We start from the raw sequence: 25,044 nt of genomic DNA, 5'->3' as shown, positions 1-25,044 counted from the left end.
CTGCACCCTGGTTGGTGAGCTTGTGTGAGAGGGTGGTGTGGGGCTGGTGGGGACAGCCACCTCCTCCCACCTGCCCCTACCCAAGCCAGCCGTGGGGTCAGCAGAGTCCCCTTCCTCCCTGCTCCACCCCTGGGCCTCTGCTGTCCAGCACAGCCAGCCCAAGGATTCCAACTCCCAGGGACGCCTCCCACTATGACCTCTGAAGCTGACCCCTAATGTAGCTCTCTGGGCGACTCAAGCAGGGCAGCCCTCACTCAACCTTTACATCAGAGGTGAGTGGATGCCCCAGGTGTGACCATTCACAGCCCAGATCCCCTGGCCCATTCACTGTGCAGGGATGGCCAGGTGTCCCAAGCATGGTCAGTGACAACTCTTGGTGACACTTCTGCTGAAACGCTTAGGGGAAATATGTATTCTCTCTCTGCTCGTCAAGTGCAGCCTGGAGCTGCTGGCGGCTACCTTCCCATCAACCAAGGTAAGGCTTCCTGAGAATGAAGCATCGCAGAGGAAACCAGAGTGAACCAAAGGGACAGTCCTGCTGTGCACCCAGGTGAATTATACGCCTCAATTTCTTTATCTGTCAGTAGGGGACATCGTTTGAGCACCTGGTTCCAGCCATACCTGAAACCCCAGGGCTTGCCAGTTATAGGAATTAATAAGTCCCTCTACCCTTTGGCCAGGTCTTCTGTCGCAAGCAACAAACTGCAAGAGACTCAACTCATGCAATAGAGAAGCTGGACCATAAACCCAACTCTTTCACTGCCTGGTAGAAGGGCCCCAAGATGCTTCTCAGATGCTTGAGTCCTTCCCGCAACTCTTGGGAATGAAGGCTCACCTTGATAAAGATGTGGCCACTGTAATAGCTTCCCATGAAATCAACCACTTGGTGAAGAGGCGGTGAGGAATTTCTGGCAAGTGAAACGATATAGATGCCCCGTGAGTTAATGAGGCCTGGGTGTTCTCGCTGACACCCCTGGGAGAACAGAGCAGAGAAGAGATGCCAGAAAGAGCCGTTCTACTTCCAGGCTCTCGTGAAGGCAGTTTGGGAATTTCCTGGCCCAACAGCACCATACAAGGAAGGGGCTGTGTGCCCTCTGTGGTCTGGATGCCGACTGTGGGAGGGATTGGACAGGTGGAGGGAGCAGAAAAGTGCTCCAGGTAGAGGGCACAGTAGGTACAAAGAGACCCCTCCTCGATAACCACAGCAACCGCTGCCACCATCGTCACCACCACCACTGCTAAGTGGGCACTCTCCCAGCCAGGCTAAGTATTTCACAGGCACCATCTCACTTAGTTTTCACATCTGCTCTAGGAAGCAAATGCTATTGTCAGTCCTATTTACAAATGGAGAAACTGGGGCTCAGATAGGTTAAGTGACTCTCTCAAGGTCACACAGCCAGGAGCCAAGATTCAAATCAAGATACTCTTGGTGGGGACACTGGCTTGCTTCTCCAACTGGTCCTCTCTGGGCCTCCCTTCCCTCGTCTCTGGGAGGGTGAGGGGTCCAGAAGGTCACGGAGAAAAAGACCAGGGGCAGCAGGAAGACTACAAACCTCGTGCTAAGATGCCACCCAGGCCAACACCCTCACACCCAGGCACTTTCCAGAGCCCCGAGCTGCCATATCCAAGCAGCTTCTCTCCCTGGTTTTGACTATACAGTTCCCTGTCCCCACCCTGTCCTTGGTCAAGCTTCAGACAGGCTTGTCCCTGGCACAGAACTGGGCACGCAGGAGGGAGATGGCCAGAGGGATATCCCTTGGAATGGAGCAATTGGAAGGCCATGGTTTACAGCCAGCAGCAGGATGCAGCCTTCACAGAGGTTCCCATGACAACGTGGAACCATCTGGTGGTTGTCTGTAGACAACCTACTGGGAGAGTCCAGCAGGGGCTGGATGACCATTTCGAGGGGAGGAAGACACCTGTTTGAAGTCATGGTCCTTACAGATGATAATAAAAGAGCTACCTCTTCTTTTTTAAAAAAATTGAGAGATAATTGACAAGCAACAATGTATTAGTTTCAGGTGTACAACCTAATGATTCGAGATGTGTGTATATTGGGAAATGATCGCTACAATAAGTCAACCTCCACCACCACATATAGTTACAATTTTTTTTCTTGTGATGAAAGTGTTTAAGGTCTACTCTCCTAGCATCTTTCAAATGTACAACACGGTATTATTAACTATAGTTAAGTACAGAGCTAACACTTCCATAGCACTCACTGAGCCTGGCACTGTTCTCAGTGCCTTCATGCATAGAAGAAATCCCCTCCACAGTCCTCTGAGGAGGTGCTGTGCTTATCCCCACTTCACAGAGGGGTACACTGAGCCCACACAGAGGGGGAGACGCAGGGCAGCAGGTCAGGAGCAAGGCGTGAGTGAGGGCTGGGCTGGGAGGGAGTCCCTATGTCCCACTGCCCACCCCATTCAGAAAGTGAAGGGTGGACTCCTCTCATCAATCAGTCCGGGAGCCTGGGAGGAAAGTGCCCACAGGAGAGGAACCAAACAGTCACAGGAAAGAAAACACAGGAAGCTCTTAAAGAGACAGCTAAACTAAAACCACACGGAGAACCACTCTTCACTCCTCAAACTGGTGAGGACCAAACAATCTGATAAAATCCTGCATTGGTAAGTGGTGGGGGGAATAGTAATCAGGCAGGCATCGTAGTGGGATGGCCGGGGAAAGATACCAGGATATTACAAATGCTCGAACCCTTTGACTAGCAACCCCATTTCTGGAAATTTATCCCGCAGGCATGTGAAGCCACAGCGTAAGAATTATGTCTGCTCACAATTATTTACCGCGGCGCTGATGCATAGTACAAGTTTGGATGGCTAGGTCCCCACAGGGAATGGTTAAATAAATTATGCTTGATTTGTACATTGGCATACTTGCAGCCACAGAGACATACTGAGGAAGCTCTTTACATGTTGATATGGACACAGTAAGGTAAAGGCAAGGTGTCTAGACATGACAGCAAAGGCACTGTCCATAAAAAGATAAAAGGGATAAACTGGACCTCAGCAAAATGAAAGATGTGTGCTCTGCAAGAGACTTTGTTAAGAGGATGGAAAGACAAGCCTCAAACCAGGATAAAGTACTTTCAAAGCCCGTATCCCAAGAAGAACTCGTATCTGGAGTAGACAGAGAACATTCTAAACCCAGGAGTAAGAAACCAAACAACTCAACTGGAAAATAGGCAAAAATTTTGAACAGAGTTCACCAAAGATGATAGATGGACAGCAAACAAGCACAAGAAAAGATGTTCCACATCGCTATCCACTGGGGAAATGCAAAATAGGGCTCTGATGAGATAGCACTACAAACCTACTGAAATGGCTAAAATGAAAAAATACTAACAGTATCAAGGGCTGACAAGGACGCAGAGCAACTAGAACTCTCAAACATGCTGGTGGGAATGTAAGAAGGTACAGCAACCTGCAAAGTACACTGGCAGTTTCTTAGCCAGTTAAGCGTACACTTACCATACAACTCAGCAATTGCACTTCTGGGTATTTCTCCTAGAAAAACGAAGGCTTAGGCTCATGCAAAAACCAGTATATGAACGTTCGGATCAGCTTGATTTGTACTCACCAGAAACTGGAAGCAACCCAAATGTCCTTCAACAGGTGAATGAATAAACAAACTGTGGGGCATCCATTAAATGGAATACTACAAAGCAATAAAAAGGAATGAATTAGTGGTAAGCAACAAATTAAACTGACCTCAAAGGCATTATGCTGAGCAAAAAATGCCAACCTCAGAAGGTTACACACTGTATGATTCCATTTTTATAACACTGTCAAAGTGACATAAATATAGTGATAACAGATCGGCAGTTGCTAGGGAATAGGGTTGGTAAAGGGTGTGATTATAGAGCATTAACATGAGGGAATTTCTTTGTGGTGATTGGAACCGTTCTAGATCCTCATGGTTACAACATTTATCCATGTGATAAAATTTTACAGAACTATGTACCAGAAAACAAAATAATTACTGCATGTAAAAACTGGTGAAATCCAAATAAGGTCTGATTTTGAGTTAACAATACTGCACCAATGTCAATTTCCTGGTTTTGAAAATGCGCTATGATTATGTAAGATGTTATCAGTGGGAGGAGCTGGGGGAAGTGGGGGAAAGGTGCACGGGAACTCTCTGGACTATTTTTGCAACTTCTCGTGAGTCTTAAAGTATTTCAAAATAAAAAAAAATTTAAAGTAGTGTTGATTGGGGGCTACTTTGCTCAATTTGATTTTTTTTTGCTATAGAAAAATAATAACAAGGTAAAGAATGTGTGTGGAGAGAGTCCTATCTGTGTGATGTAAATGCAGGGTTCCTGTTGGTGACAGAATACTGTATTTCTGGAAACAGGTACAAGGGATTGGGAATACAGGAGCCACATGGGAGGGGACCAGACGGCAGGGGCACAGGTGTACGAGAGAGAGACCTGATTTTTCAATTTTCCCCTTGAAATGTTCGAATTTTGTACTGTAGGTGTCTATCATCTTTTAAAACTTTTTTACTTAAATTTTTGAAACCTAAGAGTGGGACAGGAGCGATCTGTTTGCCTCTGAGAGCCTCAAAGGACAGTCCAGAAGGGAGGGGGCAGTGTCCTGCAGACCAAGACTTTATCAGGAAGGTAGTATTTTACTAAGCTCAAGGGAGGCTAGAAACACAAAAGAATAATTGACGGGGCAGGGAGGGCACCCAGCTCCAGTTGGCAGGGCTGGGAGGTGATGCCGCCTTTGTGTCCATGACAACCACGAATGGAGGTACCAAACACAGCCACCGTGGACGCTCACCCAGCCCTCAGAGGAGCACTTCTCAGGGACAAACTCCCGTCCCCTCGCAGCAACATCATCGCATGGTGGGGTAGGGGGGGACGCAGAGGCCCAGGGGGGGAGTTTCTGTTCAGGGTCCCCCATGGAGTTTGCAGCTCTGTAGCACCCAGGACCTCCCTGCCCAAACCAGACTGATTTCCACTTGGTTCTCCTGACCAGAATCCACAGGGCAGATGCTGGGCCAGACCCTGTGCTGGGCCCTGGGGCGAGGTTCCAGCTTGGAGGCCTCCTGGGCTGGTGGAGAGGAGACAGAGGTGCGGTGGAGTCGGCCAGGCAGCGTCCTGGCTCTGCACTTATTCTTGAGCCTGCTGGGGAAGGGCAGGCAGAGGACAAACAGCATGCCATGTGAAGGGGATCGTGAAAGAGTCTATGAGCAGGCCTGGCTGAGCCGGCAGGCCAGGTGGTCCCGGGTGGAACCCCAGCTCTGGCCGCAGCAGGGGGCTCTAGTGCCTCCTCACATCCTCCCCCACCTCCTCTCACAAGAGGAGCGTGACCTCGCCCCCCTCCCAGGCCACTTCAGCCACCGCAGGCACAGGCAGCAGACGCCTGGCTGACGCAGCTCCAGGAAGTCGTCCGTGTCAAAACCTGGGAGGGTCCAAATGTCCATCACCAGGTGAAGGGGAACCTGTGGCAGGCCATCCACGGAATATCACACAGCCACGAAGGAGACCAAGCTGCAGTTATGTGCAGTGATGACTCTCGAAGACTGAAGAGCAAAGGAAGTCGGGAAAAGAAAAGAACACACGCTGCACCATTCCACGTACACGGTCTAAAAGGTGGCAAAACTAATCTATGTGGTTAGAAGTCAGGACCGTCGTGACCTCTGGGAAAGAGGGGAGAGGAAGGGACTGGGGGGCAGGGGTGAAGGGGAGAGAATTTCTGTCACACAGGTGTGCTCATTTTGTGATGATTCATGCTTTTGCGTTCCATGCATGTTTCTGTGTGTATGTTAAACCAAAGGTTATAAAAAAAGAGGTTTACTTTAAAAATTAAAGGAAGGCAACCTAGATAATGGGAGAAAGTATTTGCAAATCATCTATATGATAAGGGGTTAATATCCAGTATATATAAAGAACCCCTACAACTCAAACAACAAAAAACAAACAACCAGATTTTAAAAATGGTCAAAGGAGTTGAATAGACAACTCTCCAGAGAAGATATTCAAATGGCCAAGAACTATTTGAAAAGATGCTCAACGTTACTATTCATTAGGGAAATGCAAATCAACCTACAATGGCACACCACGTCATACCCATTAGTATGGCTACTAGAAAAACAGAACAACCGAAGAACAAAAAACCAGAAAGAAACCATTGCTGGAAGGATGTGGAGCAATTGGAACATTTGTGCAGTGCTGGTAGGAACAGATAATGGTGTAGCTGCCGTGGAAAACAGGATGGCAGTTCCTTAAAAAACTAAAAATAGAATTATCATATGATCCAGCAATTCTACTTCTGGATATACATCCAAAAGAACTGAAAGCAGAGTCTTGAGGAGATATTTGTACACCCTTGTTCTTAGCAACATTACTCATAGCCAAAAAGCGGAAGCAACCCAAGGGTCCGTTGACGGATGAATGGATACACAAAATGTGGTTTATCCGTACAATGGAGTATTATTCAGCCTTCAAAGGGGAGGAATTCTGACACATGCTTACAACATGAATGAACCCCAAGGACATGGTGCGCAGTGAAATAAGCCAGTCACAAAAGGATAAATATTGCATGATCCCGCTTACATGAAGTCCATAGAACAGTCACATCCACAGAGACAGCGAGTAGATGGTGGTTCCCAGGGGGCTGCGGGAGGGGAATGGGGAGTTAGTGGTTAACGGGGACAGAGTTTTGGTTTGGGAAGATGAAAGGTTCGGAAGATGGATAGTGGTGATGGTTGCACAACAGTGTGAATGTTCTTAATGCCACTAAACTGCACACTCAGAAATGGTTAAAATGGTAAATTTTATGTTATATGTATTTTCCCACAGTTAAAAACAAACAAACAAGAAAACAAAAGGAATGCGGACTGGCCTCTAACTGGACCTGAGACTCGACCCTGCCGAGCCTGGGTCTCCTCACCTGGCAAGGGCATGTAAGCAGCGGCCGTGTCTGGGGGGTGGCGAGGGTCACAGAGCACACAGGCCAGCTCATCGGTGTGTGACTTAGTGAGGGGCCACAGATTTCTCAGGCACAGCCCCTGGCAGGAGGATCTGCATTCTTTCTATTCTGGACCCTTCTGTCATAAGGCAAGAGCTGGGAGGTGGAAGCTGGGCCCTGCTGGGAGCAGGGGTATCACAAAGCAGATTTCTCGTCGCAGGTGTACCGTCCCCTGCAGGCTCCCTCAACGCTGTGCTGAGCGGGTGGGGATGGCCATAGGATGGTGGGCTGGACCCCTCCTTCTATTCTAGTCTCCCTGCCCTCTAGCTCCTCCGCCCCCTCCCCGCCCCCTCTTAGCAGCTGGACTGAGGTCCAGACACGCCTGTGAGCCTTGAGTCTCCAGCAGAAACTGTCCAGCCTCGGCCTCTTCATCTACATAATGAGGGTGATCAGAGCCCAGCCTCGGGGGCCACGCAGCTGTGAGGACAGGGCTGTGTCATGTGCTTTAGGGTGTGGACTCCAGGCCAGAATTCCTGGGATTAAATTCTGGCTCCGCAGTTCCCTGGCTGTGTGGCCTGGGGAAGTTACCTAACCTCTCTGTGCCTCAGTCTGCTTATCTGAAAAATGGGGGTAACTCCAGGACAGACCTGGTAGGATTGTTGAGGATGCATTAATTAATATGCATAAGATTCTCATAGGAGTGCTGGCCCCTGGTAAGTACCCAGCAGATGTGTGCTGTTACTGTTGTTATGTTTCAGGGAGGGAAGCTGGTGAGGTGATTTGTGTGAGGCTCACGGCCCGGGCCAGAGCTGATGCGCAGGTGTTTGCAGCATCCTGACCCAGCGTGCAAGCTCTTTCACCCACTGCCCCTATCTCGGGGACTGCAAGCAGTCCTGGTGCCAAGCGGTCTGGCGCACGTAGGACCTCAGGGCTTCCACTGGCTGTCCCCAGCTTCCCCAGGCCTGGCTCCCAGACCTCCCAGCCAGCCCAAGTCCATCTGGCCAGAGCCCTGCCCAGCCAAACCTGCCTGCAGAAGGACTCAGGCATCAGTGGGGATCCACAGCCTGGGGGCTGAGTTGGAGGAATTGTGGTCAGGGGAGACTGGATGGCTGGGTGGGCAGAGGCCAATGCAAAGGCAGCCCTCTTCTCCCCACTCCCCAAAGCCCCAGCTCCACTATGTCTCCACTACATTTCCTGCGGCAAGCTACAGGGCCTCTCTGACCTTCAGGTTCCTCATCTGTCAGAGGTCTTTTGTGGGGAAAGCTGGTCTCCGCTCCCTTTGGTGTCAGCTGGGTCCACTTAACTGGGGGCCTGGAAGATCCATTTTCAAGATGAAGTGCCTACAGCTGTTGGGGGAGCTCAGCGAGGGATGCGGGTGGGATCTTGGTTCTTCTCCTCAGTGCCTCTTCACAGGCTGCTTGGGCTTCCTTAGGGAAGAGTGGCTGCGTTCCGAGAGCCAGTGTCCCAGAAACTGGCACAGTGTCACTTCTGCCATATTCCATTGGTCAAGCAATAAAGCCCAAATTCAAGGGGGAGAAGGGTCTACGTTACACTATGTGTCTTGATGAAAGGGGTGTCAAAGAATTTGGGAGTCATGTCTTAGGACTGACAAACCTAACCTCTGCAACAAGTCTTCAACAATGTGGGGTTCCAGATGCTGTAACAGGCAGCGGATAAATAAGTGGCCAAGGCAGCCATTGTGATTGCTAAAAACTACCTTGTCATCTATGATGACACCAACCCAAATCAACAAGGGCCTGAGGCAGAGGCCCCAAAGTATTTGTTCAGGGGCTAAATCTGTTAATGTGCTTTATTTAGCCTGAAAAGAAAGATTTTCATGTAAAAAAAATTATCAACATATTTTGATCAGTAGGTTTTAGTTTAAAAATCCAGATTTCTACAGCTGGGATGAAGTGAGAGAGTGGCATGGACATATATACACTACCAAATGTAAAATAGATAGCTAGTGGGAAGCAGCCACAAAGCACAGGGAGATCAGCTCGGTGCTTTGTGACCACCTAGAGGGGTGGGGTAGGGAGGGTGGGAGGGAGGCGCAAGAGGGAGGGGATATGGGGATATATGTAAACACATGGCTGATTCACTTTGTTATACAGTAGAAAATAACACACCATTGTAAAGCAATTATACTCCAATAAAGATGTTAAAAAGAAAAAAATCCAGATTTCTAGAAAAACAGTAAGATCTGGTAACATTGGGCCCTCATTCCCAGATGGCCTCACTAGGTGGGATGAGGAATGGCCGCTCTGGTAAATCCTCTGGTTTTCTGCCATCCCCCACATTTTGAACTGGCCCCTGTGGGCGTTGAGTTGGCAAAGTCTGGGTCACTAATTCTAAGACAGCAAAAGAGATTGGGGAGTAATCACTCCATGGGGATTGTCAGTGAACAGGAGTATACAGCTGGGAGAAAAATGAGGGGTACCTATATGAAGCCCTTGGGAGATGTTCGGCTCTGTGGGGGGATAATCCTGAAAGGCTTCCCAGAGGAGTTGACACTGAGTTGAGTCTTGAAAGAGGGGAAGGATTTGTAAATGTTCAGGACTCTAGAAGCTACTGAGCTTCACCTCCAGCGGACCTCTGAACATGGAGATCAGGAAGGACATAATAGCAAGGAGTTTTCCCTGGGTTCCCAATCTCTGCAGTCCCCAATCCAGTCACCTCATTTCCAGGTGGGAACAAAGAGCAAAAGTTGGAGCTCTAAGTAGGTAGTGACTTGAAGGACACCCAAAGACGCCAGGCCCTCCAGATACTGTCCTCACTGACTGGCCATACTGCCTCAAATTCCACTGTCAGCACCACCCTGGCGATTGCAACATTCTGTAGGAAGCACATGTTACTTGCGAGGGAGGACATGTGTTGACACATATCACTCATTTGCCTGTTACTATGACGGGGTATGGATTCATTAGCCCATCAGCTTAGCTAGCATAGAGAAGGAGCTCCCGGGAAGGAGGCAGGATGAGTAAATGAGAGAAAAGCAAGAGCTGGTGTGAGGATGCCTGGGTGGGGCTCCGCTGTTGGAAGCCCTGAGCATCGTGGGGTACACAGGGATCCAGGTCACCAGGGAAGGGTGAGGCAGAAGGTAGGAGTAGAGCCTTCAGGGCCACCAATCAGCAGGGCTCCCTGCAAGTCACCCACCTCTCGTTTTAGACTGCTATTTCCTCCTCTGCCGAAGAAGAGAACTCAAGCAGACTCCTTCACACGAGGGTCCTGGGAGTCCAGGATCCCCTAAGTCTAATCTCCCAGGATTCTCATGGATTCCAAGAATTTTAAGAATACTTTATTAAACATTGTCTTTCCATGGTATTTTTGAAAACCAATCAAAGATACCGTGGTTCAAAGATTCTACTTCTAGGCTCCAAGAGTTTAAGATTTGATGTTTTCCAGGGTCTAAGCTTTTACATTCAGTCCTTGTAAGGTTTTACGAGTCCATCATACTTTCTCATCTAGACCCATAGCTGGAATCCCATAATTTCAATGAAGTCAGTAGTTTATTTGTGTGCTACCTGTACTGTGATTTTTCTTTAAACTTAAATTTTAAATTAAATATAAAAACTTTTCTTTTAATTTAACCTTATTCTAAATAATAATAGTATCTGTGAAATCATGGATCTGACATACAAACTGATATTCTTCTAAAAACATACCAGGGACTTCCCTGGTAGTCCCGTGGTTAAGACTTCGCCTTCCAATGCAGGAGGTGCGGGTTCCATCCCTAGTCAGGGAGCTAAGACCCCACATGCCTTGGGGCCAAAAAACCAAAACATAAAACAGAAATACATTCTGCCAAATTCGATAAAGACTTAAAAAATGGTCCACATCAAAAAAATCTTAAAAAAAAAAAACCCAAAGAAGCTTTGGTAATGTAGGTCCTGGCACCCCCTCAAACCGTCTCAGGCACCACCAGCAATGTGGACACCACATTTCAGAAGACACTGTCCAAAGGGCCGGCCCCTCATTCCTGCAGGGAAGGAAGCATGGAAACATCCGTTTGCAAGTGGGCATCAGGTCACCCCTAGGGAAGTTCTTTTTTTTTTTTTTTTTAATAAATTTATTTATTTTTGGCTGGGTTGGGTCTTCGTTGCTGTGCGTGGGCTTTCTCTAGTTGCAGTGAGTGAGGGCTACCCTTGGTTGTGGTGCGTGGGCTTCTCAATGTGGTGGCTTCTCTTTGTTGCCCAGCACAGGCTCTAGATGCGCGGGCTTCAGTAGTTGTGGCACGCAGGCTCAGTAGTTGTGTCTCTTGGGCTCTAGAGCGCAGGCTCAGTAGTTGCGGCGCATGGGCTTAGCTGCTCCGCGGCATATGGGATCTTCCCTGTCCAGGGCTCGAACACGTGTCCCCTGCATTGGTAGGCGGATTCTTAACCACTGCGTCACCAGGGAAGTCCCACCCCTAGGGCAGTTCTTTGGGCACTGAGAATGTGAGGTCCACCAACCTGTGGGTCTCTGAGGAAGGCTGTGCAGTCCCGTTCTCGGTGGGGGTCAGAGTTGGGAGGTTGGGTGCCCTTCTCCTGAGCTCTCAGCCCTGAGACTGGAGTGGGCTGGAACCACAAGGGGATGCTATGCAACAGCACCATCTAGTGACCAAAATGCAAGACACCGAGGAGAGGAGCAGAGAGGGGACAGCTCTTGGACTTGAGAAAATTGTAGACGAGATAAAGGGGCAAAACACTGAGAAATAAAGCAATCTGGCAGCTGATCAAGTACTAAATGGGCAGTACAGAAACAACTTAAGTGTCCATCCGTGGATCATTGGTTAAAAAAAATCGTAGTACATTATACGGAATAGTATGCCAGCATTGCCAAGGATGCTATCAAGACATGTTATGGATATGGAAAGATACTCAGTTGAGTGGGGAAAAGAGCACTAATCCAAGCAACTCTATGCAACTTATGTAAATGTGAGTAGCAATCCACTTTGGGTCCATCCAGGAGAGAATGTCTGATACATCTTCCCCATGGCAGTAAACGTACCCCATCCACACAGCTGCTCAAGCCAGAAACTTGGCAATCGCCTCAGCCTCTCTCCCCCACCCTTACCCCCACTCCAATTCCCCTGCTCCTCTCCCTCTCCATGGCCACCACCTCGGGCAGAACCAGCATCACCTCTGCCTTCTCCACTCCACAGCCAAGAGAGCTGGCCCAAATGCCAGCTAGACCACGCTGCCCCCTGATTAATCCTCCAGCAGCTTCCCATCTCATGCAGAATACAAGCCGACCTCCTTGCCATGGCCCTCAGGCCTCTGCCAAGCTCCTCTCATAGCCCTGACCCTCTCTCACTCCATTCCTGCTCACTGAGCTGCTGTTGCTTCCTCAAGCCCCCCCGAGTCATTGCATGTGCTGCTCCCCTACCCTGAAACACTCCTGGCTCTGCTCCTCTCCTGTCTACTTTCTACTCAAACTTCAGGCTTGGGCACAGTGTCACCTCCACAGGGGTAACAGGATTTCATCTTTGTACCTTCTGATTTGCTTGGGGAACAAGTATTATTGTGATATAATCAGAAGGAAGTCAAATTATATTCATTTAAAAATAAACTCAAATGCACAGACTACTGGCACACGGTGAGTTCAAAGAAGGGGGAGGTCTGTGTGGACTGGAAGGCTGGGGAAGGTTTCCAGGAAGGTGAGGATCGGAGGAATGGAAACATTAAGCACGGGAAAGAGGACAACATTCCAGAAAGGAAAACATGCGAACAAAGGCATAGTGGTGGGCAGGGGCAGCTGGAAGTGGCACCTAGGATTTTGTCTGCCTGGCACATTTAATTCTGGTTGCAAACCCTCTTCTCCTCTCAGGATCCACCCTTCCCACATTCTCAGACCATGTGTTTCCAGTGAGGCTGATTCTCAATATGGGCGTATGAATTGGTCTGAGCCAATGAGAGCCTTTCCTGGGATTTTTGCCTCATCTATTGAAAAGGGGAGTTGTCTTTGTATTGGAGCTACCAAGCTGGGAGGATGTATGCCAGATCTTCTCTGCCATTGCAAAGGAAGAGCTTGCCTGAGAATAAAGCCCATACAGGAGAAACCAGAGCCAAACACAGAGGGGGTCACATTCCTGAGGACAATGTTTGAGCACCTGGATCCAGCCACACCTGAAGTCATTTCCCCCTAGAATTTTTAGATCTGTGAACCAATAAATTTACCCTCTTTTCAGGATTGGGCTAGTTTGCCATTTGTTTCTAGCACTTGTAAGCTAAAGATTTTTAACTTCCACACTTGTCTGGCTGGGACTAAGACTTGCTGTGGAAAACAGGGAGGGAGCCTGAGCAGAGGCAGCAGAAGCAACAAATGTGGTGGCCATTTTTTGGAGGCAAGGCTTTTATTCCCAGTGAATTGAGGCATCTAGTGTGGGAATTGGACAGTCTGAACATATTAGCCAAGCCAGAAATCTGAAACAACGATAGGCCTTCTCCCCTGACTGCCCACAGGCCACAATCTCTCTCATCTATCCAGAAATCCTTTGAAAGGATACCCAGGGACAGAAATGGCCTGGGGCAGCTCCCGTTCTTGGCTTCTTGTGGTCTTGGAAGGAAACTTTATAAGTCTTCCCAGACCGCATTGGGAAGGCCAAGAATCCACAAGACAACTGGGCAGGAGATGAAATGGTGAGGGTGGGATCATTTGATGCATTTTCCACTGCTCTCTCCCTGTTTGTGCATGGCCCGACCGCTCCAGAGGGCCTTTGGTCCCTGGCAGGGGGATGCTGTGGGGGTGGAGGAGAGAGACACAGGCCCCTGGTTCCAGCCCAAATCGGGTTCCTCCTAAGAGCTGCATGAAGGCATGACACATGGGGACCCTGTGGGCCCTGGAAGGTAAGTACCAGTGTCGTGTGTCCCCCACAATGCTTGACAGAGTGCCTGGCACAGGGTTATACAAAAGGGACTAATTTCCCTTCAGAAAAAAGAGCCCAAGTCCTTACTGGGAGTGAGCAGGGCAGCAGCTCACAAGGACTAAGGTAGGCGAGCACGTGTCACTGCCCTGTCTCTGCAGAGGTTCCGCACTCCCCTGCCCTCCTGCAGCTGTCTCATCCGGCCCCCAGGAGGGCACCACTCCCTCTGAAACCTCTGGCCCGAGATCAGCCACAAAGCACTTCCCAGATTTTGAGAGCTGCAGCTGTAGCTGTGAGCTAACATCAACAGATACAGAAAAATATTTGTTAAAATTCGATGCCTATTCATGATAAAAACTCTCAGAAAAAAGAGTATCAAAGAGAACTTCCTCAATCTGATAAAGGGTATCTGGTAAACACACAGACACATACCGACAGACAGACAGACACGTACACACACACTCACACACATGCACACACAGAGCTAACATCATCATTAATAGTGAAATATTGAATGCTCTTCTCCTAAGGATAGGATCAAGAAAAGGATGTCAACCACTAACATTTCTATTCAAGACTGTATGGCAGGACCCAGTCATTTCAATAAGGCACGAAAAATAATAAAACAAATAAGAATTGGAAAGGAAACAAACAAATTGTCATTGATGATATTACAGATGATAAAACTGTACATGGAAAAAATACAAAATAATCTACAAAATATTAGAATGAATGAGCAAATCTAGCAAGGTTGCTGGATATAATAACATACAAAAATTAATTGAATTTCTATATACTAGCAACAATTAGAAAATGAGAAACTTTAAAAGTCATTTATAATAATACCAAAAATCATCAAATCTTATGAATAAATCTAATCAAAGACCCCTATGCAAGACCCCTATGCTAAAAACTACTAAACATTGCAGAGAAATTAAAGGACACCTAAATAAATTGAGGGCTATACCATGTTCATTGATTGGTCAACTTAATATTATTAAGATGTCAATTCTCCCCAAATAGATTTGTATACAGATGGTCCCGACTTAGGATTTCTTGACTTTACAATGGTGTGAAAGCAATATGCATTTAGTAGAAACTGTACTTCAAAATTTGAATTTTGATCTCTTTCCAGGCTAGTGTTACGTGGTTACAATCCTTTCTCGTGATTCTGGGCAGTGGCAGCTGTAGCTGCCCGTCAGCTCCGCGATCAGGAGGGCGAACAACCGGTACACTTACCACCATTCTGTACCCAGACACCATTCTGTTTTTTGCTTTCAGTATAGTATTCAATAAATTACATGAGATATTCGACACTTTATTATAAAATACGCTTTGTGTCAGATGATTTTGCCCAACTGTAGGCTAATGTAAGTGTTCTGAGCACATGTGTGGTAGGCTAGGCTACACTATGATATTCAGTAGGTTAGCTGTATTAAATGTATTTTCGACTTAACCATATTTTCTTTTTTTAAATTTATTTTGTTTTTATTTATTTATTATTTTTGGCTATGTTGGGTCTTCATTGCTGTGCGTGGGCTTTCTCTAGTCGCGGTGAGCGGGGGCTACTCTTCGTTGCGGTGTGCGGGCTTCTCATCGTGGTGGCTTCTCTTGTTGCGGAGCAACAGGCCCTAGACCGTGCGGGCTTCAGTAGATGCGGCGCATGGGCTCAGTAGTTGTGGCTCGTGGGCTCTAGAGCACAGGCTCAGTAGTTGTAGCACAGGGGCTTAGTTGCTCCGCGGCATGTGGGATCGTCCTGGTCCAGGGCTCAAACCTGTGTCCTCTGCATTGGCAGGTGGATTCTTAACGACTGCACCACCAGGGAAGCCCCTTAGCCATATTTTCAACAGTGGGTTATCAGAATGTAATCCCACTGTAAAGTGAGGAAGATCTGTATTCAGTATACTGAATACTCAATCAGTATCCCAGCAGGCATTTTTGAGAAAACTGGCACACTCCTTTTAAAATTTATATGGACATTCAAAGCCCCTAGAATATAGGTAAGACCAACCTCAGAAAACAAAAACACAAAGCTGGAGGACTTATACTACCAGATGTCAAGAGTTTTTGTAAATCCACAGTAGGTAAGACAGTGTGGGACGGCGTAACAATAGTCAAATGGACCAGAATAGGGAGCTCAGAAAGAGCTTGAATATGTGTTGACATATTCAATCAACTGATTTACAGTAAAGACGCACTACAACGCAGTGGGGGAAAGAGGGTCTAAAGAGTAATATTAGCTCAGATGGATAACCATATGGGGAAAAAAATGAACCTACCTCATACCATACACAAATATTAATTTTAGATGGGCCTTAGATCTACAGTAAAATGATCATTCTCCCAGAAAAAAAAAAAAATAGAATATCTTCATGACCTTGAGGTATGCAAAAATTCCTCAAAGAAAACAGGTTGAGAGAAGATGTTTGCAGTACATCTATGAATAAGAACTCATATCCAGAATATATAAAGAACTTTTATACATTAGTAAGAAAAAGATAAACATCCCAATTGCAAAAATGGGCAAAAACTTGCACAGCCACCACACAGAAGAGGACATTCAAATGACCAATAAGCAGAAAAGCATCATGCATCATCATGGAAATGCTGATTAAATCTCAGTAGGGTATCATTGCACCCCTCCCCCTCACTGGCTAGTGTGTGTGTGGTGGACTCGGAGAGATCTCCCTTCCAGGGATGCTTGCTGGACAGCCCTGGGAAGTGCCATCCGCAGGGAGCTGTCAGCCCTGCCAACATCTGCCTGAGCTACCGAGAGCTGCCCCCTCTGAGGCCATGGCCGTCGCAGGGCGGTCCACATCCAGTGACCAAGAGAGGCAGGGTTGAGAGGTCTGCCAGTTCTACCACAGTGGTCACTGTGATGGGCAGTGCTCACCCCAGGGCTCCCTGCTGGTCGACTGGGGCTTTGTTGGCCCGCGTTGCAGATCAGCTTCTCCCTCTGCCCAGTTCTTCTCCCCCACTTTCTCTTCACAGGTGCTGAGCCCTAACAGACACCTGGCACCCCAAACTCCACCACAGCACCTGCTTCTGGAAGATGTGGACACAGGGCAACTGGAACTCTCAAAAACTGCTGTCTGGGTAAGAACTTACCACCACTCCAGAACACTGTTTGGTAGCATGTACTAAAGCCAAAGATGCAAACACCCTGTGACCCAGCAAATTCTCCTCCGGGTGGACGTCCTCCCGGAATCAGTGCTCTGTCTACAAAAGCCTCGTTCACAGAAGCTTTATTCTGGCAGCCCAAACTGGCAACCTTCCAAAAGGCCACCCACAAGAGAATGGATACATACATGGTGGCAGGTTCGTACACTGCAATACCTCACATCGACTTAACAGGAAAAAGCTGTTCTAAACACAACATGGATGAATCTCACAATATGTTGAACTGAAGAAGCCAGACACGGGGAGTGTACGGTGTACAGCTCCACTCATGTGCCGTCCACATCCAGGCGCAACCCATCTGTGATGACAGTCAGTGAGTAGGGGAATCGGTGCTGGAGGGAGGTGCTGGGAGCTGGAGGTGCCCCACACCTCGGTATGGCCAGTGGCTACATGCATGACACACATGCGAAAACTGGTCAAGCTCTACAACTAAGATCTGTGCATTTACTGAATGTTGCATCTCAATAAAGAAAATAAGGTAAAAAAACGTAAGAAGGCCCAAGCCTTCATAATGAGCCACATTTATCGAGACCTTACTGTGTTCCAGGCCCAGGGCTTTACATGCAGTAGCTCATATACTCCTCACACAGACACACACTGACACACACACACCAATAGGCACACCAACATACACACACACACACACTAAACACATACTCCACCACACCAACGCATACTCCAACATACACACACACGCCTCTACACACAGGAAACCCAACACGGTACACACCAACACACATGCATGTGCACACATGCACACACATGCACACACACCAGCTACGAGGCACAGCTGAGAGCTGAGCCTTGGGGAGGAAGAAGAACCTTGGGCAGAGCCTCCGAGCCCCATTGTCGAAACTCTCTGTGCTTCAGTCTCCCCAACTTTGATGCGATCACACACCCCAGTTAACACAGGTCCCGGTGCACCCAGAGCCCTCTGAATGTAAGGACTGGCCATTGCAGCCAGCCCTACGGAGGGAGGACATACCTGAGGAGGAGAGAGTGTTGGGGCGAACAGATGATGCGATATAGCACGTGGAACCTGGGAGAGGTTTGGGGCAGATACTGCAGATACAGATACAGTTGCATTGCCATTTCAGTCTGCAAATCCCTTTCAAACTTGGGATTTCTTCCTCTACAGCTTGCGGGGAGGGGGTAGTCATCATGCTAATCCCCCGCCTGCCTGCCCCCTCTCCTGAGAAACCAAGCAATCCATTCTTGTCCTTTGTTCTTGAAAAGTGGGGAAAACTATGACTCCTTTCAGAGGACTGGCAGGTTTGGGGCTCAAAGGACCCTCAGTCACCAAGCTGGAAGAGGCACCAAGATGGCAAATGGGTGGCCCCAGGTCACACAGTCAGTGGTGGACCAGAACTTGCTCAAAAATAAGATTTTAACTAACCCCAAGAGAGCTGTTCAGGCAGTGGCCTGTGAAACAAAGGTAGGTAGGAGGAGAAGTAAAAACCAGCCTTGCTTCCTCCCCGCTTCTGCAAAGACCCACTTGCCTGTGGACTAGAACCCCCAGCTCGGCTCCCGTTAGAACAGACACTGAGTTCCGGCCTCCCTTCTTGCCTGAGGGTCACCAAAGATGCAAATGAGACCCACGCTCACAAATTCCTCCACCCACACTCAGAACCACATCCCAGCCAGAGGGAACGGAAGAGAACTCAGACCTCATTAGCCTCACCCGCCGCCCCCTCCCTGGGACTCAGGCAAAACACATTCCTAAAGGTCTAGGGCTTCAGACTGGGCGTCTGGGAACAAAGAGATGGAAAAGTTCCTGAGCTCAGGGCTGCGCTGTCAGGCAAGCATCAGTCCACTGAAGAGACCCTGGGCTCCACCATCCTAGACACCATGCTGAGGCGCGGCCAACATGTGGTTAGGGCAGTCCTCAAAGGAAGCTGTCTTGGCAGCGGATGAGAGAAGTTCCAGCAAAACCCAGACTTGCTGCCATCCCTTAAGACTCACATACGACTTCTTATGTAATGATTTACTAGTTAATCCACTCAGCTGAGACCCCAGGGCTTCTGGATGTCTGGAAGGAAGGCGGAGGCAGGAGGATCTTGGTTTTGGTTACTCGGCCCAAGTTCAATGACCCCTGGGAAATTGTGCAACAGACACATAGCAAACCCACGCACGGGTCTCTTCAGCACACCAGCCCCTGCTGGAGTGGGGGTCTCTCCCACACCTTGGCTTTAAGCAGTCTGAGCCCTGTGAGCCCTGTGAGCTCCATTTTCCAAATGCCTCTAACGAATCGACTCACGCGATGGACCCAGGCCCACTGGGGACAGGTGTGGAGGCTGGAGGATGAGCCTGATGATAACGGGTTCCTGGCCTCTGGACACTCCCAGTCCTTGGGGTGAGGCCTACACGCAAGGAAGGAACGACCACACAGCTTTGGGGACACTTTTAGGGCTGTACAAGGAAGTCAGCATGAGGCAAGCAGGCACAGCTGGAGGTTGGGGAGGTTCAAGGACAAGTGTGGCATCCAAGTGACCCTTACAGGGATGTGGACGTGAGCACTGAGAGCCCAGCGAAGGGCAAAACACACAGGAACCTGCGCTCGCTCCTCATCTCTCTCTCTGGGTCTCTGTCTCTGTCTCTCAGTCTCCCTCTGTTGCTCAGTCTCTCTGTGTCTCTGTGTATCTCTCTGGCTCTCTCTCTGGCTCTCTGACTTCTTGCCCTTCTCCCAGTCTTTCTCTTTGTCTTCCTTTGTCTCTCTCATTCTATTTTCCTCCCTCTCTTCCTTCTCATTGTGCATCTGCTTCTCCTTGTCAGTTGACTTCTTCTGCTTTTACTCGGGATCTGCTCCCCTCGGCCTGGCCGGTGTCCAGTGCCCAGATCTCTGGACCCTTATCCTGGTGCTCTTCTGGCTAGAGGGCACTGCCTCCAAAGGAACCCAGAGAAATGAGTAATAGTGAGCTGTACTCTACCTCAGAATCCTAAACTCAAGGGAATTAGAAAGACTTCAGAGAGAATCAAATACAATACATCACAAAAAAATTTAAGGTATAATTTACACACAGTAAAATGCATACTGTTTCAATGTACAGCTTGATGGCTTTTACATATGTGTACATGCATGTCACTACTATCCAGCGCAAGATACAAAACACTTCCAGCTCCTCAGAAAGTTCCTTCATGTCCTTTTGCAGTCAACTCCCACTTTCCCAAAAGCAATCACTAATCTGAATCCTTTCGTCATAGTTTTGTTAAGCCATCCTAGAAATTCCTTTAAATGATATCACATGATATGTAGTCCTTTGAACCTGGCTTATCACGCCCAGCATAATGTCTATGAGATTCTTCCATATTGCTGTATGTATCAGTAGTTTCCTTTTATTGCTGAGTTGCTGAGTAGTATTCTGTTAGATGAATTTGTTGTATGGGTATATCTCCACTGGTTTATTCATTTACCTGTTGACGGACACTTAGGTTATTTCCAGTTTTTAGTTATTATGAATAAAGATGCTATGAACTTTTATGAAAAACTCTTTGTGAGGACATGGGTTAATTAACAAAGGGAATATCCTGGTGCAAATGACTGAAAACTCCAGTGATGGCAAAGGCTTCAGGTATGGCTTGATCCAGAGGCTCCCAATCCCACCAGCCTCTACTCCTTTTCTCTACTATGCTTTTAACTTTACCTTTCTGTATACATGAGCCCATTCGCAGACTCTTTGCCCTCTCCATTCCCACTTATAGCGCAACATTTCACCTTTGCTTATCCAATCAGCAAACATTTATGGACCCAATTCTGTGCCAAGCACTGAGCTATGGGTGGGAAAACAATGGGTGAGCAAGCTCTGTCCTTGCCCTCATGGAACTTATGATCTAGTAAGATGGACACATAAGCCCACAAACAGCTATATGTAAGCCAGCTCCAAGTGAAAAGAGGATTCTGGAAGAAGGAGAGGGATGTCAGTGACTGTCCTATTTGGGGACAATAAAATAAGGCCACAAGGGTTTTTGTTGCTTTCAGCTCTGTGTGTTTCTCTGTGAAGTCTCCCTGCTGCTGCCTAGATGAAGTCTTCCAGATGTCAGACGTCCACACAGGGGCCGTTTGTTTGCCTCTGATCACAGACTTGTTTACGAAGCAAGCCTTGGGGAAAGCATTCCTTGTTCAAATAGATGATGAAAACCCTGCAGGAGAATTCTGTGTCCTTGAAGTTGGGGAACTCAATGTTCCACATCAGTGTTGGTCTCTCCTTAAGAACCTTCCGCTCAGCCACCAGGGCTGGTGGGATGGATTATTTATTAGTTGGATTAAATGTGTCCTCAGGCTATAAAACTGGTGCCGGGGTCCTGGGTGACACTTCCAGGGTGAGATCAATTTGTCTCCCAAGGGAAGAGCTCTAAGGATTGTGACCTCTCTCTCCTCCCATGTCACATCAGGACGGAGAGATTCTGGATGAGCATAGGTATTCTGCCCCAAAGGGTTTTCACTCAAGGGCATCCATTCATTTTACTACTATTCTGTTCATGCCTAGTACACACCAGACATTGGGCCAGGCTCTGGGGCAAAGCAGTGAGCAAGGTGGACCCAAAAGAACTCACAGTCTGCTGGAGGAGACGGATGCCCCAAGTCTTCACTCATATATTACCTATGTAAGTACAGACCACATAACTGCTGCAAAAGAAAAGCATAGGGTTTTTAGGTGGGTTATCAGGGTGACCCACTTTAGATTAAGGGTTCAGTGACATCTGAGTTACAGAGATCTGAAGGATGAGCACAAGTGACACAGGAAGGGAGGGGAAGCAGTAGAACCGCATGTGCAAAGGCACTGAGGGAAGACAAATCAGGACATATCTAAGGCACCAAGAGAAAGCAGTGTGGTGGAGCAGAGTGAGAATGGGGGAGAGAGGTTCAACAGGGTGGGAGGGCAGTCGCACCAGGCCCTGTGGAGTCAGATATTCTAAGAGACATGGGTGCTATGAGAGGTGTAAGGAGGGGACTGATGTCACTCTCTCCCCTTCAGGCTGTCTCACTCTGATCCTTCCTGCTCACTGCAGGATCTTCCTAAAATAGCTCTTATCCCACCACTCCCAGCTTAGAACCTGTCAATGGCGCTTCACAGTGGATGTGAAGTCAAATCTCCTTAGCAGGGGCTTGAGGTCATAATTGGTCAAGACTCTGAAGAATAAATGAGTGAGTGAGCATTCATTGGAAGTAATTGTTTGTTGCCTTTCTTATCCCATGAGTAATGTCATGCCATGAGCTCCTTTAGGGCAGAGGTCAGGGAAACCACCTTTTCTTATATTCCCAACAGTGGCCTGAGCTTGGACCCTGCCACCACCACCACCACCACCATCATCATCATCATCATGGCTTCCATTAATTAAGCCATGATTACTGTGCTAAGCATCTTACATGTTGTATTGGCTAGTTGTTGCTGTGTAACCAGACAGCCTTAAATTAGTGACTTATAACCACAACCATCTATTTAGCTTTCAATTCTGTGGGTTGCTAACATAGGCTGGGCTCAGTTGGGCAGTTCTTCTGGTACTGAGTGGTCTCTCCAATGTGTCTGTGGTTGACTGCAGGCCAGTAGGCTGGCTTTGCTTCTGGGGATTGACTGACTGTCAGCTCGGTTGATGGGGATGACTGATACTATATCTCTCACCATCCTTCAGGTTAGCTTGAGCTTCTTCATATGGTGGTGTTGGGGTCCCAGAGTGAGAAAGTACAGTCATTCAAAGTTGAAGGTATATTCAGTTGGCCAAGTCAAGTTACAAGGCCATCCCATATGCAAGAGGAAGGAGGAAGAGACTCTACCACTTGACAGGAGGTGTGGATATACAGGTGGGTGAAAAATTGAGGCCATTTTTGCAAACAATTCAACTCAAGGGAATCATTTCATTTTATTTTCAAAAATGCAAATTGAGGTCCTATTTTACAGATGAGGAGGCTGAGGCACAAAAGTAAGTATCTTGCTCAAGAAGCTAATAATTAATAGAGTTGAGAGTCAAACCCCAGGGTTTATGATTCCACAGTCTACGTGTGTTCTTAACCCACAGGATGCACTGTCCACTCCCCACTTACTTACATACAAAGACTTTAGGAAGCACCTCTCCCATGAGGCCAATAGTCGTCATCGTCATCATCATCATATTTATGGAACATCTGTGGTGTGCAGGCACTGTTCTAAGTGCTTTACATGCATTCACTCATTTAATTCTCTCAACAGCCCTACGGGGTATGCCACGTAGCAGGTCAGGATTAGAAATTCCACGAGGGCAGGGACCACCGCACTCATTTTGAAATTCCCCACAGTTAGCACAGTGTCTGGCACACAGCACATACGCTCTTTCCAAAGGTTTGCTGAGTGAGTGAGCGAAAAGAGGCCCAAGGGGGAAAAATTATGAGTCCAAGGCCACACAGGTGGGACTAGAACTCCAGATCTCCAATGTCCCTCCCATGGCAGCCCTGTTATCAGGACTTCCTGCTGCATCACTCCCCCAAAACGGCTGAAAAAAGAAGAAACACTAGATTCAGGATGTGCTTCTCTGTGCTCTAGAACAAAGGTCCCCAACCTTTTTGGCACGAGGGACCAGTTTCGTGGTAGACAATTTTTCCATGGACTGGGGCAGGGGGGATGGTTTTGGGATGATTCTAGTTCATTACATTTATTGTGCACTTTATTTCTATTATTATTACATTGTAATATATAATGAAATATTATACAACTCACTATAATGCAGAATCAGTGGGAGCCCTGAGCTTGTTTTCCTGCAACTAGGTGGTCCCATCTGGGGGTGATGGGAGACAGTGACACCCGAAGTATGTTGCTTATGTCCAGTCTACTCTGTAAGATGCAGCTTAACTGTCACTTGCCACTCACTGATAAGGTTTTGATATGAGTCTGCAAGCAATTGATTTATTATGGTCTCTGCGCAGTCAAATCTCTCTGCTAATGATAATCTGGATTTGCAGACACTCCCCGGCACTAGCATCACCGCTTCAGCTCTACCTTACATCATCAGGTATTAGATTCTCTAGGAGCGCACAACCTAGATCCCTCACATGCGCAGCGCACAGTAGTGTTGGCGCTCCTATGAGAATCTAATGCCGCCGCTGATCTGACAGGAGGCAGAGCTCAGGTGGGAATGTGAGCGATGCGGAGCAGCTGTAAATACAGATGAAGCTTTGCTTGCTTGCCCGCCGCTCACCTCCTGCTGTGTGGCCTGGATCCTAACAGGCCACGGACCGATAGCGGTCCGTGGCCCAGGGGTTGGGGACCCCCACTCTAGGAGGTGCCCCCAAACCAGACACAGTCCCCAATATGTACATCTGAGAATATCTGGCATGCACACAGCACATGGAAAGAGCACCGGGCCCAGAGACCAAAGTCCTAAGTGTGTCACCCACATGTTGTATGATCCTGGGCAAGTCACTCAGGTAAGACCTAACTTCCTTCATCTGAACCACGGGGCTATAAACCCCTGCCTACACCCCTGGGTGTGTCACAGATCAGAGGAGCTAATGGATGTAAACTCTCTCAGAAGATTACACCAACTTAACTTACAGTCCTCTCCAGCTGTGCTCAACTCCTGTGCCCTCACCATAGCCTCCTTGTTTGCTCAGGGGACCCCTGGTCCCGCTACCAACGTATGTCCTAACTGCTGGGGGGCTCAGCCTCCCACAGTCCTGTCTGCGCCTGGGCATGGCCTCCCTTGCCCTCCACGGCAGGAACCACACGCCCTGGTCCAACCCGACTGGACATGCAGAGACTCTAGTTTGCAGACTCAGATGAAGCACTCTGCCCTGGGTTGTTGGATCTGGCTTCCCCAGAAGCTGTCCAAAGGGGCCACACAACACTTTCATGGGAGTTATGGCGCCATGGGGTAAATCTGGACCCGTGAAAGATGGGAGATGGAAAAGTGTCAGTGATGGGACTTCCTTGGTGGCGCAATGGTTAAGAATTTGCCTGCCAACAATGTAGGGGACATGGTTTCCATCCCTGGTCCAGGAGGATCCCACATGCCGTGGAGCAACTAAGCCTGTGCGTCACAACTACTGAGCCTGTGCTCTAGAGCCCACGAGATACAACTACTAAGCCGGTGCGCCTAGAGCCCATGATCCGCAACTAG

Source organism: Leucopleurus acutus (genome assembly GCF_964270905.1).
Source record: "Leucopleurus acutus genome assembly, chromosome: 10".
Classification (NCBI taxonomy): Eukaryota; Metazoa; Chordata; class Mammalia; order Artiodactyla; family Delphinidae; genus Leucopleurus; species Leucopleurus acutus.
The sequence above is the reverse complement of the archived record's forward strand: the minus strand, read 5'-3'. Positions refer to the sequence as shown.